Below are 18,307 nucleotides of genomic sequence, written 5' to 3'. Positions count from 1 at the left end.
CTCTGTGAGATGGGGGACTTTGTGAGATGGAGGACTCTGTGAGATGGAGGACTCTGTGAGATGGGGTAGTCTGTGAGATGGGGGACTCTGTGAGGAGAAGGAGGACTGAGATGGAGGACTCTGTGAGATGGAGGACTCTGTGAGATGGGGGACTCTGTGAGATGGGGGACTCTGTGAGGAGGTGAAGGACTCTGTGAGATGGAGGAGTCTGTGAGGAGATGAAGGACTCTGTGAGATGGAGGACTCTGTGCGATGGGGGACTCAGTGAGGAGATGGAGGACTGAGATGGAGGACTCTGTGGGATGGGGAACTCTGTGAAATGGGGGACTCTGTGAGGAGATGGAGGTCTCTGTGCGATGGAGGACTCCTCTTCCTGCTAGGAGGACTTTCCATCTTCCTTTCTCTTATGCAGATGAGATGGAGGCCCCTGAAGGGAATTTCTCTTTGGTATTCCACATACTCCTTGAGGTGGGGGTTTAAAATTTTACCAAACCCTCTCCTACAGCTTTATGAGACATTAAATATTATCTTTTTTATCAAATGAGAAAATAACATTTTATCTGATTCCACAGATTCACAATCTCCAATTTAGCAGGATCAAAAGAAAAGAAGACATTTCTCTAGATGAGACCCTAACAGGCAGCTGCCAGCCCCACAGGCTGTTCTTATCCCTGACCAGTACTACGGATTTGAGAAAGTTCTTCCTACTAAGGATGGGAAGAGCTGCTTAGGATTGGCAGATCCTGCATCTCTTGAGTTATGTACTTTGATGAGGGTTGTTACAAAGCACCACAAATGCATGAGGGACCCTACACAGTGAGGGCAGAAATCCCATCAGCATTGATCTCTGCCTCATTCAGACAGACAGAACTCCCAGGACTTTCGTGTCACTGTGGATAGGGGCGTCAGTTTCAGTGACTCAGTATTTACAAACTGAGAAGGGTTTCTGAGTTACAGATGAAAAATCGTACCATTCTTTCATGAAGTGGGAAATCTGCATAGAATCAATAGATTCTGTCCAAGAGTCAAGTTTGACCCTGACAGGAGCTGGGTGACTGAACAAATTAGCTACCTTCAATTTCCCAATCTGTGCAACAGGAATTCCAATTCCTGATTCCCAGGACAGTGTCAGGTTATCAAAAAGTCACCAACATATTGTCTATCACCTAATAAACAGTAGTGCTGTTTTCACTGTAGTTGAAGATATTGGTCGTTGTTGTCATAATTATCACCACCATCTTCATAACCATGGCCCTGAAACCTATTAACTATAAATTTTAAATAATTTACTCTGTTAGGAAAATAGAAGACACTCCAGGTATCCCCAGGCTGAATTTTTTTAATATAACATTTTAATTAAAGTATAAAATTTATTTAAAAGTGCACAAATATTAACAGTGACTTTCAATGAAATTTTACAAACTGAACATGCCATGTAACAAGAATCCAGGCTAAGGAGGTCGACATTAACAAGAAGTCCCCCGCCTTCTAATCATTACCTCCCAAAAAGTAACCACTATTTTGAGTTCTAAAGCCATGGATTTTTTTTTCTGATTTTTAACCTTTATGTAAATAGGATTATCCAGTATGTATTCTTTTGTATCCAGGCTATTTTGATTGTGAGTCATCAAAATTATGATTTGTTGGGAAAATGTATAGTTATTTCATTCTCATTGCTTTATAGTGTCACATGTATGAATACGTCACAGCCTATCTATTCTATGGATTGATTGATGGGTTGTTTGTAATACGAACTACTCAAATATTGCTGCTATAAATAGTCGTATGTCTTTTGTAAACATGTGTGTACATTTCTATTAATATATATGTAGAGGTAGAATTGCTAGGATGTAGGATGGATGGATGTTCAGTTTGAGTAGATAATTTCAGTTTTCCAGTGTTTTCCAACGACGTGCAAGCATAGTTGTACCAATTTACTCTTAAAAGTAGGTGAATTCTAGTTGCTCCAAACACAATACTTTGTTTTGTCTGTCTGTCATTTAAATTATAGACTTTCTCTTGTGTATATAGTGGTTTTAATTTGCATTTATCTAATAATTACTTAATTTGAGAAATTTTTAACATGCTTTTGGCTACTTAGATATTCCTTTTTGAGGTACCTACTTTGAGACGTCTGTCTTTTTTATTGATTTGTGTAAATTTTTATATACTCTGGGTAGTCTTCTCAGGTATGTGTCATGCAAATATCCTTTCTTATTCTGTGGCTTGACTTCTTCTAATGGTGTCTTTTGATATGCAGAGAATACTAACTTTATTGGAGTTCTATTTATGATTTTCTGTGTTATGACTAGCATTTTTTGTGTCTTGTATAAGGTCTGCCTACCCCAAGGTTATGAAGATGCTCTTGTATGTTTTCTTTAAAACGTTATTGTTTTACTTTTCACATGTAGATCTAAACTCCATCTGGAGTTTGTTTTTATGAGGGAGGGGTCAGGATTTATCCTCCACCTCAACTCTGTGTATCTAACTGACCCAGCACCATGCATTAAAAAGATGACTCTTTTGTCATAGGAAGATTTTAATGCAAGGAAATAAAACCTAACAAAATTTTGGAAAAGCCAGGGAACAAAGGACAGTGAAGTTATTGCTAAAGTTTTCAGCTTGCAACACTACAGCAGGCGCTGTGGAGGAGCTTGCCTGGGAGCTGCTGAGACCATCCCATCTGCTTCCTCCCCACACTGGTCTATGAATCACCTGTGCTTCTTCCCACCACAGCTGCTGGAGAACATGGCCTCCTAATATGGCCTCCTTCCTTTTCATGGAAGCCTATGGGGAAGGGATTCTAAGAGATGCCATCCTAGTCTTTGTCTCTAAGACAAAGTGGTAGAGAAGACTCCAGGAGGTAGAGTTGATGCCAAAGTGCAAACATAGTTCACAGAGTCACTGAACATTCTTGCACCTGTGATGCAGAGATTAATTTTGAAGTTGGGTTAGATGGTCTCTAAGAACTTTCTATCTCAAACATTCATTAAAACATTAGATATTATAAATGCTTTCTTAATGAATTTTATTCATTCATTGAGGTATTGAACTAGGCCAAAAATATAAAAAGAAAAAGAAGGAAAAGCACTTTTATCAGAGGCACTTCGAATACCACTGAAATAGGAGCATGCAAACAGATGACCCAGTGCAGGAAAATAATGGCTATGGCTGTGAGAATACACCGTGCAGCAGGTTATAGGCAAAGGTGTAGCCAGACCACCTGAGGGACGCTCCTGCAGTGTTACTGGAAGGCTGTGTAGAATTCTGCCTGTAGGAGCAGAGCAGGAATTGGGAGCCCCAGAGAAAGAACAGCAGGTGTACCCAGGGATGCCGTTGTAGTACCTGGGAAAATGTAAACTCAAGCTTTGTTTTCTTTTATCTTGAATTTCTTGAGGAAAACCACAGGTGCCTTCAAGGAAACAGATGGAAGTTGTAATCTGTTTTGTGTAACCAAAGCGTTAGGCAGTGTTTGTATGGCATTGGGCAAGTTATTTCCTCTCTGTGCTATGATCTCTTCTCTCAGTTAAATCTCCAGGATTCTTCCTGCATCTTGCAGTTTGGGCTCTGGAGGGTTCTTGAGTTTGTTCTTCCTCTGCACTTTATTTGCAATTGCAAAAATTCAGGCATGCCGGGCTTACAAGTTAGAGACAAATGGCATCTAAACTCGCTTTCTCTTCTCTACAGGTTTCTTACCAGAATCTTTGGACAATAGGTGGAGTGATGGCAGAAAGGGGAAGAATGGACATGGCGGGTGTCAGCCAATCACAGCACATTCAATGATTCCACATGGATTGGAGAGCGCTGAATCATGAGGAGGCTGGCAAAAGGGCCCTCTCCTCATGAGGTCTGGTTAATATCAGGAATTATTGCCTCAAACGCTGCAGGTGTGGATCGATCTCTTTCAGTCCCAGTAAATGGGGCTGCAACCGCCTTTGACAACCTCAAAGCTGCACAGTGCTCATGCCCCGGGGCAGACAATGATGTGGGGGAGTTGCTGATTTTAGGATAGAAAATTACAATGCTTATATAGTAAACAGCACCTGGAAGTTTACTAATGATTTTTACAATTAACAGCAGCAGTGCGGTCTGATTATTCATGCGTGCTTTCTGTGAAAGAAAAGAAAGGAAGCAGATGTTGAAAAAAGTCACATGGCTTAGATTTTATTGGGAGGGGAGATGCGGTGGTGAAAGAAGGATGTATGAGCAGGAGCAAGAGGAAGGAAAGAGTATGAGGTAGAGAATTCTCACTGTTATTTTCTTCAGGCTGTAATATGCAAATCACGCTCTTTCAAATTTCAAAATTAACCTCAAGGTATGTTCTATATCATAAGAACTCTTTTCTACAGCACGTATGTTTAAAAGCTTATATATTTTGCAGTAGCTAGGCAATTTTATAAGTGCATTAGGTATCAATAAAACATATATGATTGGGCATTTTAAAAGTCTTTCTTTTTCTTTTTTTTTTCTGAAGCAGAGTCTTGCTCTGTTGCCCACGCTGGAGTGCAGTGACGCAATCTCGGCTCACTGCAACCTACACCTGCCAGGTTCAAGAGAGTTTTGTGCCTCAGCCTCCTGAGTAGCTGGGACTACAGGCACCAGCCACCACACGCAGTTTTGTTTGTTTGTTTGTTTGTTTGTTTGTATTTTTAGTAGAGATGGGGTTTTGCCATGATGGCCAGGCTGGTCTTGAACTCCTGGCCTCAAGTGATCCACCTGCCCCAGTCTCCAAAAGGACTGGAATTACAGGCATGAGCCACCATGCCCAGCAGTTCCGTGTAGTCTTTAAATGTACCAACATTTTCTTGGTTGTTGAAAAATCTAGTATTTTTTACATACAGTAATTAACCAATTATCGATGGGGAATTTGTATTATTTTAGATAGAAGAAATGTGCTTGAATAGATTTTTGCTTCTGTTAAATTTTTCGTTAGGTAAAATTCTAAATGAATTTTAGACCAGGGATCACCTGGTCACAGGAAAAGAGCAACAACAATCAAAGAAGGCTCTGGTTTCTTTTTATGCTATTGGACTGGAAAGTGCTCTCAGGAGCTGCTGCATGCTAAATGCAGCCCAGTCTCACCAATATCAGAGTGGGGGTCTCTGTGTGTTCGCGTGCACATATATGTGTGCATGCAAATTTTTCTATCTATGCCTAGTATCACAAGATGGTTTTAAATCTATTATTTATTAGATTATTGGCCAAGAAAAATTTTTGTTTTTAAATTTATTGAATTTTCTCCCATGTATCAAGGGACCTTTTCTATTTGCCTCATTTATCTACCATTGGAATCTTAACATTTTATTGAAAATTTCCTCAGGCAGTAAGTTCTACGAGGGCAAAGATGTATCTATATATACACAGAGATGAAGAGTGACTTGCCCTCTTTTTGTCTATCTCTCTTTCCCTCCCTTTATTTTTTCTTTCTTTCTTTCTTTCTCTTTCTTTCTTCTTTCTTTCTTTCTCTTTCTTTCTTTTTTCTTTCTTTCTCTTTCTTCCTTTCTTTCTTCTTTCTTCCTTTCTCTTTCTTTTTTTCCTTCCTTCCTTCTCTCCTTTCTTCTTTTCTTTTCTTCTCTTTCTTTCTTTCTTCCTTCCTTCCTTCTTTCTTTCTTTTCTTTCTTTCTTTTTTCTTCCTCTCTTTCTTTCTTTCTTCCTCTTTCTTTCTTTTCTTTTTTCTCCTTCCTTCCTTCCTTCCTTCCTCCCTTCCTCTTTTCTTCCTTGCTTCTTTCCTTTCCTTTTCTCTCCTCCTCTTTCTCCTTCTCCTCCTTTCTCTCTCTCTTTCTCTTCACTCTCCACTCTTTCTTCAATGTTTCTGTTGCTGAAGACCTCAGTAGACGATAATGGCTGTATTTGAGATTCCCAATTAACAAACCAATATGGTTTAATCTTTCTTTAAATCTAGGTTCAACCTGGATCAGAAGCCAAGGCCAATGCTGCACTTCCAAGGGATGACCAATAGTTCTGTGTTCCTGACCTATCTTACAATCTTTCTCTTCTATCCACAGGGGACCGTTTGGCTGATCACATCACTCTACAGCTGAACTTCTGCCACATTTGTGCACCCACATTAAAGACAAAAGTATGTATGAGAAATAGAGCCACTCAGAGCCCGTCTGCTACACACAATTTCAGCACCAGGACAAACAGCATGGTGACAATGGCTAATCACTGCCGTTTACCTTTATTTCTTCCTTAAAAGTTGAGACACATTAAGTCAGTGTTTACCTACACGCTATATCTCAGACTTGTCCCCAAGAAAGCTCAGTGGAGATTTTGTAGGTAAAGAGAGAAAATAATGTCTTGTATGTCTTTAGCAACATACGCACAATGCTTTTTAGTACTGTGGGCAGTTAAATGCATCTAGGAGTCTCAGTTCTTCATCTATAGGTTGTGGATGGTATAAAACACCTCACAGAATTCTTGGGTAGTTGTTCAGGCTGGTCTCGAACTCCTGACATCGTGATCCGCCTGCCTCGGCCTCCCAAAGTGCTGGGATTACAGGCATGAGCCACCGCACCCTGCCAGTAGTAGAGTTCTTAAACCAACATCCCCCAAGGGTCTAAACACAGGCTCTACTAAGTTCTACTTCACCTACTGAATTTCCCAGGTGATGGGGGAAGCACTGTCTGTTCATTCAGAGGAGTTAACATCTGGATATTCATAGGCATATACTTTTATCCCTCCCAAAATGTCAAAGCTTATACAAATACAAAGATGATAATTAGAAATTGGTCTCCATCCTTTTTGGACTTGGCTTCTCACTTGAGATAGAATCAGGAGATTCTGGAGATATTTTCTAATTGACATGAAATGCCTTTCTCATTTTCACTGTCCTCAATCCTGTAGGTTATAAATCTAGGCACTTCCTGTAGACAAATGCATTGACTTCTTCTAGCAGGCTTCCAAAGTGAGCATTCATTTCTGACATCCATATATACTAAGTTTCACTGGGTTTTACCAGATTATCAAGAACACAGGAACAGTATGCACAAACAAAGAGACCAGCTGATATCATGATAGGACATTTTCTATTTGGTTCAAATTGGCTTGTTAAACCCTGCTTCAGTCTTATCAGGTAATGGACAGTGCTTACTTCTGAGCTGACAAACAAAATGTTTCTCTTTAATCTCTCAGGTTGGGGAGATAATGGAGAGGGAAGACAGCAATATGGGATTGGCTGGAAAGATGACAGACTGCATATGCACATCAAATAAATTCTGAATGCAGCCGTCTATTCCCAAGGTAACTTAACTCCACCAGATATCATCTCACTGCTATCTGTCAATGATTACTCTGTCTAGTTTTAATATTGAAAGCAAGTTTTCACCTTCAGCAAAGCCATGCAACGTGACCAGCATGTGATCTAAGAATTCAAGGCTGTACCAGCTGTTCTGTAGACACCGAGTCCCACCAACCATGGCAGGAAGAGTGGGCCTTGGGTTGATATGGCTGCCAGCTCACCAATCCCTCCAAATGTTCCTCATGCTACTTCTTTCTAGGAATCTCTATTCCAGGCCCTTCATTCTGACCATCACCACCTGCATCTTGTATCCTGGATTCTTTTATTTTAAGAATTTTAAATAGTGCACTAGAGGTTGTAGAAGAGATACTTAAGATATGGGTGTCTTCACTCTATTCTTGAGAGGCCGTGCATGATACATGGAGGTCAATGACATCAGAACTTTATAAAGCCTGACATAAAGATTGTGGGGAGCCCTTAGCAGGAGAGAAGGTCATTGAGTCCCCATGGCTGAAGCAGAAGGTGGAAGAGGAACTGGATAGCAGCCTGGAGCTGGAGAGAATCATCACCCACAGCCAGGGAGGGGTGGACTTGTTTTGTGTTGGTTGTTTAGTTTTGCTTTTATTCTCATGCTTCCCTGAATGGATCTCTGTCAGTGCTTTAACATCAACAGAGTAAGAATAAAACATGGGTCAGCCCTGTCTCAGCCCAAAGTGGGTGGGTGATGTTAACTTGGAACTAGGCCACAGCATGGGTAGAGTCCTCAGCAAATGGTACAGCAGACTTGGCCAGCCTGACAGAGCCCATGAGCCCCACCTCCACCAAGTGGGACATGTAATGACAGAGGGGTTGATAACCATGGGGACAGAGCAGTGCCTGGAAAGGAAATCCTAGAAAGTCCCATGGTGGGGAGAAGGCAGTAAGGAGAGTCCAGAACCTAGAATGTAACACTGGGAACTCTGTTCCCTGGAACAGCCCCAAACTTTCCTGGAGGAAAATAAACTAAAGGCATGCTTTTACTCCATCATCCAGCACACATTGTAAACAAAGCAGCTAGTAGTCCCATGAGAATAAAAGATGACCTCACAGGAAATCCCTCTGGCCAAAGCACTATGAGAACCACTGAATAAACAGAAATATCAATACTTGAGGAATCAAAACTAACAGAATGTTATAGAATAAGAATATAAAATATGTATATTGTCTTCTGAAGGTTCACTGACAAATCATCTTGCAAAATGCAGGTTAATTGGAGATAAGACATACAAATTTACTTAATGCATATACACAGTAGCCTTCAGAATGAAGATGCAAAGATATAGAGGAAATTGTCAGTTTTTATGCTTAGGTTCAGCAAAGTATGCACAGCTGTATAGAAATATGATTGGACCAAAAGTATATGATCTAATGCTACTAGGCAGAGTGGGGACACCCAGCAAGCCCTGTCTATCTGGACTCTTCTTAGCCTCTCTGAGCCTGCATTCTTTCCTTCTGAGTATTGGGCAGGACCCTCTCTGGAATGGGGTGGCATTAGTCCATTCTCACACTGCTATGAAGAAATAGCTGAGACTAGCCTTATAAAGAAAAGAGGCTTAATTGACTCACAGTTCCACATGGCTGGGGAGGCCTCAGGGAACTTACAATCATGGCAGCAGTCACTTCTTCACAGGGTGGCAGGAGAGAGAATGAGTGCTGAGAGAAAGGGGAAGCCCCTTATAAAACCATCGTATTTCGTGAGAAATCACTCACTATCATGAGAATAGCATGGGGGAAACTGACTGCATGATTCAATTATATCCATCTGGTCCTGCCCTTGACATGTGGGGATTATTACAATGCAAGGACAGATTTGGGTGGAGACACAGAGCCAAACCATATTAGGGGTCTTATGATCTACAGTCAAACAAGGTAGGTCAGATAATTTCTCTGTGGCCAGTTTTTACACAAAAAGGCAGAGACAACACTTACGTAATATTTCCAGGTTTTATGATTGACTTAGGGACAGAGGGGCTTTGGTTTCTATGATCTGCCTTGGGAAAGAGAGATTTTCATTTCTATGGCTGGCTAAGGACTGAGAGATAGAAGGTCAGGAGAAAGAGAAAAACTTTCACTGCTGAGGCTGCTGCTGAGGCCTTCTTTTTGGAGTGTTGTTTTTCTGAGCTCTACATGTGTGTATGTGTGTGTGTATATATATATATACACATATACAGATATCCTCAGAATAAAAAAGATATTGAAAACAAGAACAAGCATACATGAAGTCTTTGGGCATGACAAATGAAATTGATGAAATAAAGAGCTTAATGAATGGATTTTTACAGATGAATAGATAATAGATACAGCTGAAGAATCAATTTGTAAGTTGAATTTAAATAATGTCTTCCAGAATACATTCCAAAGCAATAAAGTAATATGATGATTGAGAAAAAATTTAAAAGATATGGAAGATAGAAGTACTAACATTAATTTAATAAAAGTTCCAAAGGGGTCAGGCATGGGGGCTCACGCTTATAATCCCAGCACTTTGGGAGGCCAAGGCGGGCAGATCACCTGAGGCCCAGAATTTGAGACCAGCCTGGCCAACGTGGCGATACCCCATCTCTACTAAAAATTTAAAAATTAGCCGGGTGTGGTGGCACATGCCTGTATTACAAACTACTTGGGAGGCTGAGGCAAAATAATCACTTGAACCCGGGAGGCGGAGGTTTCATTGAGCCAATATCGGGCCATTGCACTCCAGCCTGGGTGACAGAGCAAGACTCTGTCTCAAAAAAAATCATAAAAATTTTAAAAAGTTCCAAAGGCAAGAAATTAAAAGAAGGAAATATTGTCATATGTATTAGAATGTTTTCTATTATTTTTCACTTTTCATAGTGAATATTTATTTGCTTATTTTCTTTTAGCATCTAGTTTGTCTATATCTTACTTTCGTACAAGTAAAAAAATCTTTGCTTTAAAAAAAAAGCACACAAAAACACACACCAGATGATTAACAAATCCTTCAGCCCATGAAATGGAAATACTAAAATGTCAGCTAGATTTCTGACAAAAATGATCCCGAAGTTAGAGAGAAGATGGTAATAGATAAAATGGACTATGAACATTGGAAAATGATAGTAAATTAAGCAAATTACTAAACTTAACATATAGTAACACTGTAAGAACTATCTGCCAATAAAATGGAAATCTCATTGATAATAGATGGATTTCTGATATGCCAAATTCAGTATATATGCGTGTATGTATATATGTATGCTCAATACAAATTTATTTATATATGTATATATACACACATAAATATGTGTATATATGTACAGACTGGTAACCATGAAAGAAAATTAAATATTAATGATATAATTTTCTATAGGTAGCTATGTAATTTTAAACTTCCAGGAAACAGGTAATCCCTATCTGATGGAACTTGTCCCATACAATATAAAAAGTGAAGTCATCTCAAAACACTTCATGAGGCCTCACACTTTATAAGATTGATTCTAAAATTGGACGAAGATATTATAAGAGCAAAAAAAATCAGTTTTACTTATATATGTAGATTTAAGATCCTAAATAAAAATTAATTTACTAATTTAATGACAGCATGAAAAATAGTATCTCATGATCAAGCAGCATTCATAACAGAGATTCAAGGACAGTTCAGCCTCAGAAAATATAATTATTCAATATATCATATAATGAAAAGTAGAAAAAATCCAAATAATTATCTTAATGGAAATGGATACAGAAAAAAGCATAAGACAACTTCAATACCAATTTATCATTTTTAAAAAACCAGTGCCATTAGAATACTAGAAAGGGAAGATAGATCTTGTAGTTTGTCAAAAGTTATTTATCAAAACCCTACATCCAATATTATATTGAACTGGCAAATTTTAATCACATTCTCTTTAGGCACATGATAACGAAAACAACCATTATATGTGTAAGTGTTCAACATCTGTTCTGTGAATGGCAGTCAACTGAATGAGTGAAAGCATTAAGAAACATTAAGAAAAGAAAAAGAAATGCACATAGAGACTATAAGAGCAGTGACGTTGTCATTACTTGCACATAATGTGATTATTTCAACAGAAATTATCAAGAGGGGATGGGTAATCCAGAGGAGCCATTACTACTATCATGAGGTTTAGTGAGATTGCCAGAGAGATAATCAATAAGTAAAAACCATCAGTGTTCTTCCACCCTAGCTAGAAATTTGACCACCAGAAAATGTTAGACAAAATGGCAATAGAAATACCATTTATAATAGCAACAAAAATACGGTATTTAAGAATAATAAAACAACAATATAAAACACCTTTATTAGAATAAAACAAACTCCAAGAACAAAAAAAAAGGAGCTCTGTACAAGAGTTGACTGATTGGATGAGTTAACTTCAGCACTTTGAATTTGCCTTTGGGTCTCCGTGGTTTCTGAGGCGGAATCAGCTTTGAGTCTTATTGAGGATCCTCATAGGTGATGAGTTCTCTGGACCTAAGGCTTTGAAGCAGCTCCAATCCTGTTCTGCCTCCTGCCGGGTTTTCATTATGAGTGTGGGATATTGGTTTTAAGGCCCCTGCAGAGATGGAGAAAGAAGGAAGGCAATTGGGCAAGTTCAAATCCCTCAAAGCTTGCTGTTCTTACTGAGATTCTGTCACTTTTCTTGAATAAATGCAACCTGAATTGCTTCAAGTCTTTGGCTAATTTCCAGAGTTCTGAAAAGGTTGATTCAGACCATTTTTCCCCAGGGTTTTGTTTCCATAGAGAAAGGAATTCTCAAAAGTCCTCACTTTGCCATTTTTGCTGCTGCTACCTGTTGGATGAGTTAATTTTATAAATAATCAGTTTTGCTAAAATCCATTAATCAATTCAATACAATTCTAAGCAATTTCTCAGTAGCAGGTTTTGGCAAATTGGAAAACCAATTCAAAATACATTCAATAGTTAAGAAACTTTGGAAATGAAGAAAAGAGATGGGGGAATAGCCCTACCAGATAATAGGACATGTTTCCAAACATTTGTCAAACAAATAGTATTTTAGAACAGAAATTGACATACAAGCCAGGAACAGACGGAGAAACCTGCAAACTTGATGTGTACTGAAGTAGTAAAAGCACAGAGGCTCAGCAAATGTATTAGGAAACCTGGGTCTAAAGTTTGAAAATTAAAAGTAGGTCCCCAACTCATAACACCTCAAAAATCAACTCCAAATGGAACAAAATCCTAAATGTAAAATGTAAAGATTTAAAACTTATGAAAATGAGGAAGAACATCACTGAGATGAGGGAAGACTATCAGTAGGATTTCAAAAGCACAAACCAAAAAGGAAAACTTAATAAAGTGATAAATGTAAATAAAGGATAGCTGTAAATATGATTACCGCTAAATTAAAAAATATATATTTAACCAAGAATGTCAGAGACAAACATGGAAGAAGGGATACTAATGAAAGACAGTTATAAAATCTTAAATTTTCAAAAAAATTCACATCTAGAATACATAGGAGCTCACATAAATCAGGGAGGAAAGGAAAACACAACAGAAAAATGGGCAATGAGTATGAACAGTCAATTTATAGACCTTGAAATATTAGTGATTAATAAATATGTAAAAGGAATGCAAATTCATGAGCAATGAGAAGGATACTGATTTTGAAAAGCACATGAGGTCATTTATTATAGCTTCGTGTAAGGTAGACATCATGACATATGTGTAATATGAGATGCTATTCAATGACCTGAGTATGTAAAAATTGAAAAAACATAACATTGTATCAAAAGCTTTTAAAAGACTTTTATTTTATGTTTAGGGTGAACACAAGTCTTACTTTGGCAAGGATCATCCCAGTTTTTGACTGTTATCTCAGAGTGAATATTACTAGGTGCCCATTTCACTCTCAATATTCCCTGTAAAATCAGTTATATGCCCACTGTACTTGCTGCACAAGACCATTAATTTAAATTTAAAAACACAAAGCCTTCGCACTCATTTTCCAAAGAATACATTGGTTTTATGTACATAAGGCCCAAAGACAAACAAATGGACAAAAAGTATGTGTCGGGGTAGAGCGGAGGGTGCAAGGGATATTTAAGAATAACGTAAGGAATCTGGGACTTGGTGCTCAGGTTAGAATTTAGGAATTTCCTACGACCCCTTCTTTCCACAGTCAACAATTAATTTCCAGATTATGTAAGGGCCACCCATGCTTTCCTGGATAAACCTGAGAAAAGCAATGCTTTTGGAGGACAAAATGGAGTCCTTCTCAGAGGAGTCAAATAAATCCCTCTGTAATGGTATGCAGCCTGTGTCTAGGATGCAAACCAATCTCAGACGTTAATCAGAAGTCTCAGCTGTATAAACCAAAGTTACAGGATGTTAAACTCAGGAAATCTCATTTTACACTAAACAAACAAGGAAAGGGGGTCTAATTGGGCTCCTCTGCAATCAGATCCTATTGCCTTCTTGGGCTCACCAAGCTGTGCTGAGGGATGGTCTGGGGGAGCTCATGCAGCCTTGGGCCGTATGTCTCTTCCTTTACAGGTTTGCACAAAACAAAGGAAGGAATGTGGAACAGAAGTTTCAAAGACCTCTATGGAAAGATAAAGCTCTCAGAGGTATCAACCTCATATGAAAGGGTCTTTTAAAAGGTCATTTTATTAAAGCTATGGAGAAGAAATAACCTTTGGAAATGGCAGTTTTTCATTAGATGGAATATTTATTTTCCCTTGATTTTATACAGTCTACAGTGTACTTTGATTCCTTAACTTATTTAATTGTCAGAACAACCCTATGAGATAAGTAGGATTAGCATTTCCACCCTTGTAGGAGAGCTGGTATGTCAACCCTTGTCTCTTGGACATGAAAATCCATGTTCCTAATTATTATATCAGGATTTGGTCAGGAACACAGGAGCAACTCCAAGTATTGTAAGTAAGGGAAAGTGAGCCTCAAATCTTTTATCAAAAAATAGAACAGAAAATAAAGAAGCACGAATTACAAGCAAATACCTTGTTAAATGGGATCTTTGTAAGCATTGCATCACCTCTTCTATCTTTGCAGGTGTCTGGTCTTTTGCAATAGACTGCAGGAGGGGCAACCTTGTGTTCTCTATATTGTGCCTTTTCCTAGGATCTCAGAAAAACTACATTTCCCAGCCTTCCTTGCGGTTAGGTTGGGGCCATATAACTCAGTTCTGTTCAGTGGAATGAGAGGGGAAATGATGTCTATCACTTTCAGACCTGTACTTCCTCTACCATCTTTTTCTTCTACCACTGAACCCTTGGATTCCAGATTTTCCAGATGCCGTGGCTACAAGCTGGAGGAGAGCCACTTGACCTGTAGGGACTTTGAGTGAAAATAAATAAACCTTTATTGTGTTAAGCCATGCAGATATGGTAGTTGTTATAGCAACTAGCTGGTATTAATTACCCTCTTAAAGGGATGCCAAGACATTGGTATATTTTATCTTGCTTAAGAACAATAGACAGCTGTCAGTCTATTTCCTCTGCTTCCCATAAATAGGAAGAAATCAACACCTGGTAATATTATTGGGTTCCTGACTAGCTTATGGAGTCCTTGTGGGCAGGGATGTTGTAAAACTTCATTTCGTAGCCTTCTCTTCTTCTATTAGGTTGGTACCTGACACATTGAGGGTAGGCAGTAAATGAATCTACAGGGACTAATGAATGATTTGATGAGCCATAATTTTGATGTATTATCATTCAATGCAGACTGAAAGTTTTTAATTATTTGAATGGTAAATAAGACTTGTTGTTTTGCTAAAAAATGATAAGCAACTAAAAGGAGGACTATAATCTCATTTGCACTAAAAATGTAAGCTTATTTGAGTTTATTATGTTTAACATTTTTCTTATTGATTACCACAATAATGAGGAATCATTTGTGCCAATCAAAATCAGTATGGCCTCCACACACAGGGAGCTCTGATCACTGGCTGTTACTTCTGATAAATCTGAGACGCTCTGTGCTCAGCAATGCTCAAGGTTCTGTCAACACGAATATCTCCTTACCCCATGGAACCAAAGGAAACCAATGATGTTCCTGACATCTACAAGAGTGCCTCTGAAATGGGTTAACTTTAAAAAATTTTAAATACGTGTCTTGTCTTTTATAATTCAGTTGGTGTTTGGATTTAAAGTTAATTATCTGGGCCGGGCACGGTGGCTCACGCTTGTAATCCCAGCACTTTGGGAGGCCGAGGCGGGCGGATCACGAGTTCAGGAGATCGAGACCACGGTGAAACCCCATCTCTACTAAAAATAATAAAAAAAAATTAGCCGGGCGTGGTGGCGAGCGCCTGTAGTCCCAGCTACTCGAGGAAGCTGAGACAGGAGAATGGCATGAACCCGGGAGGCGGAGCTTGCAGTGAGCCGAGACTGCGCCACTGCACTCCAGCCTGGGCGACAGAGCGAGACTCTGTCTCAAAAAAAAGTTAATTATCTGATTTCCTAAACTAACTTCTCTGTGCATTTTTCTCCCTCTGATTTTGAACATTCCTAAAGATTGGTTGGCCTACAGTATCTAAGTGGTCTATAATGTAAGTTGGAAGGCTGTGATGCAAAATGGAACTGGAGTGGCTTAATCCCTCCTCTTAGTGACCTAAGCTATTTAGAGGACATGAAGAAATGCTTGAAACGCTTTTAATTAACCAAATAGCTGTTGGAAAGCCATGTAGCCCACTGCCTGCCAGAAGCTGTCATAGCTCAACTATTTCAGGGTTTCTTTCACACAAACAAGACTGATTAAAAGCGACCAAAGTTATGTAATTGCCATTGTCTTGTTCATAACTATAAAGGTTTTCTCAGAGAAGCCACTGAGTCTGCTCATTTCCACAGTTATTGGCTGCTTCTCCCTGGCCGTGGAGATTCAGCCCCTAACTGGTGTCTGGAAGGAACAGTCAGGAAAGCTTCTGCTGAATGATGTGTGCTGTGTGCCGTGTTCTATGGGCCACGTGCTGTGTTCTGTGTGCTCCTGCCACACTGGCAGGCAGGGAGGTGATAGTAGGGAGGAGATGGGCCTGGGGTAAGGAGGAGGCTGAAGGAGAAATGGCCAAGTGGGTACATTCATTATCTGCCCTTCTGGAGCAATCGTGGACTCTAAGAAGAAATTATTAAGGAGCAGGCATTTGACTGTCATTTGAGTCTCATTTGTACTTTTAAAAATGATTATGAATAGTAATAATGAAAAATAGAAATGTTTAGGAATATAATAGTGCTAAAGACTGTCCATTCAATCTTGTCCTTTTAGATATTTGTAACCCCAATGACCTGCTGCTGATGGACAATCAAACCATAGCGACTAGGAAATCATTTCATCATTCCGTAAAGATCTGCTGAGCCCCTCTAGGTGCTGAGGACTGTGGAAAGAGGCCGCAGGGAGGGGAGATGGTCTTTGCCCTTAATTGCTCAAGAATGAAGTGGGTGCAATCCTGGAACTCACAGTTGTGCGGGGGCAGTTTTCAGATATGACAGGCCTGCTTTCCTGAGGTATGACTCAGCCCAGAATAAATATTTGTGCTGCATCTAAGGGTTTTACCATTAGAAGTTCTGTTCATTGTTTTCACTGATGCCCACATGACCAAAAGTGAATATAAGGGTTTGACTTGTCTTTTATTAAATCCAGATTTGCCTTTCCAACCAAATAATAGAGGCTTGAAGCTAGTATAATGTTTAGGTGAATATAAAACATGGAACTACCACAGGCAATGATATCTAGTCCTGAGAGTTTGTATTTATCAAAGCTTTGAGCCCAAAAGGGAAAAGGAATCAGAAGTCTCCCACCAGCAAAAATCTGGTGCTGTCTCCTGAGCACTTCTGGCTACACTGCACCTTCCTAGGTGAGAAATGCTCTTTCTCTCCATGGGGCTGGGTACCACTCTCCTTGTTTTGAAGGCTTCTCTCCCTAAAGTTTGACAATGGAGAAGGGCACAGCCTCTTGTTCCTACAAACATTGGTCCACATGTCTTTTGGGTTTTAAAGATTGAAGCACAGTATTTAGGGCCACTGAGTTTGGATTTGAATCATATCATATTTCCATCACCATGGCTGTGTGGCTTTAGGACCTGTGTACTCTTTTAGACATTCCGCTTTAGCTTTCTCATCCTTAAAAGCAAAAATAAAGCCATTCAAAGGAGAGCACTCGGCGTGCCATCTCATGCAGATCACACACTCTGTAAAGAAACTCTCCCTTCTTCCTGCCACCCTGTGCCAAAACTGCCTCTTTTAGAAGAGGGGTGAGGATTTACACTCTGCTACATGCTTTATGTGGATTGTTCCTTTACTACAAAGTTATAAAATAGGTGCTTTTAATATTCAGAATATGGATGAGAAAGCTGAAGGCAAGGAGAGAATGAGAAATATACTCAATTTTACCCAGAAGCAAGCACTAATGGCAAGATTTGAACTGAGGCATTTACAACCTAGAACCCTTACTCTCTCTTATTTTTTGAGAGTCTGACATTTGTGCTTCTCTATTTTCCCTGGACACAATTATTGGACATTGAAGAACAGGACACACACACACACACACACACACACACACACAGAGAGAGAGAGAGAGAGAGGAAGAGATAAAATTCTCTATTCTCAGTGGGAGAGCTGTAATTTATATCTTAGGACTCCAACATATAAATTGCAAAGGTTGAGGGGAGCTTAGTTCAACCCACAACACACAATCATCTCTACTATAAAAAGTCACATTTCTGAGCATGACTTTTCCTCTCTAGTCTTCTGTTTTGCTTAGCCCCATCACCAACATGGTAGCGATGATAAGAACTAGCAGAACATGCTCATCTCTCTGTGTAATGCACAAGCCAGTTTTCTAATTCAACCTTCCCACCCTCTCTGCAAGGCAGCAAGGTGTGTCCAGATCACACACCTAGAGGATTGTGTGATCTTGTAGGGCCTTAACCCCAGGCCTTCTCCGAGTGTTGTGTTCTTTTCATAACATCCTGCTGTTCTGCTGTTAGAAATAACCAAGTGTACTGCTGGAAAACTAGTGACGTGGTTGGGGGCAGTCTGAATGCACTGTGATTTCATAGTAGCATCCCT

At 39.5% G+C, this 18,307-nt stretch overlaps 1 long non-coding RNA gene across 1 annotated transcript; it reads left to right on the top strand.

Moving 5' to 3' along the window:
* Positions 1-3,739: 3,739 nt before the first annotated feature.
* On the top strand, positions 3,740-16,801 carry LOC116480523 (uncharacterized). The gene is made up of 6 exons (XR_004251319.2): positions 3,740-3,887; positions 5,903-6,079; positions 7,135-7,242; positions 13,779-13,852; positions 15,761-15,795; positions 16,506-16,801. It is a non-coding gene; the product is annotated as an uncharacterized LOC116480523 (long non-coding RNA).
* The last annotated feature ends 1,506 nt before the right edge of the window (positions 16,802-18,307 follow it).

This window comes from Hylobates moloch, unplaced genomic scaffold (genome assembly GCF_009828535.3).
Source record: "Hylobates moloch isolate HMO894 unplaced genomic scaffold, HMol_V3 SCAFFOLD_13, whole genome shotgun sequence".
Classification (NCBI taxonomy): domain Eukaryota; kingdom Metazoa; phylum Chordata; class Mammalia; order Primates; family Hylobatidae; genus Hylobates; species Hylobates moloch.
This window is presented reverse-complemented; position numbering and strand designations above follow the sequence as displayed.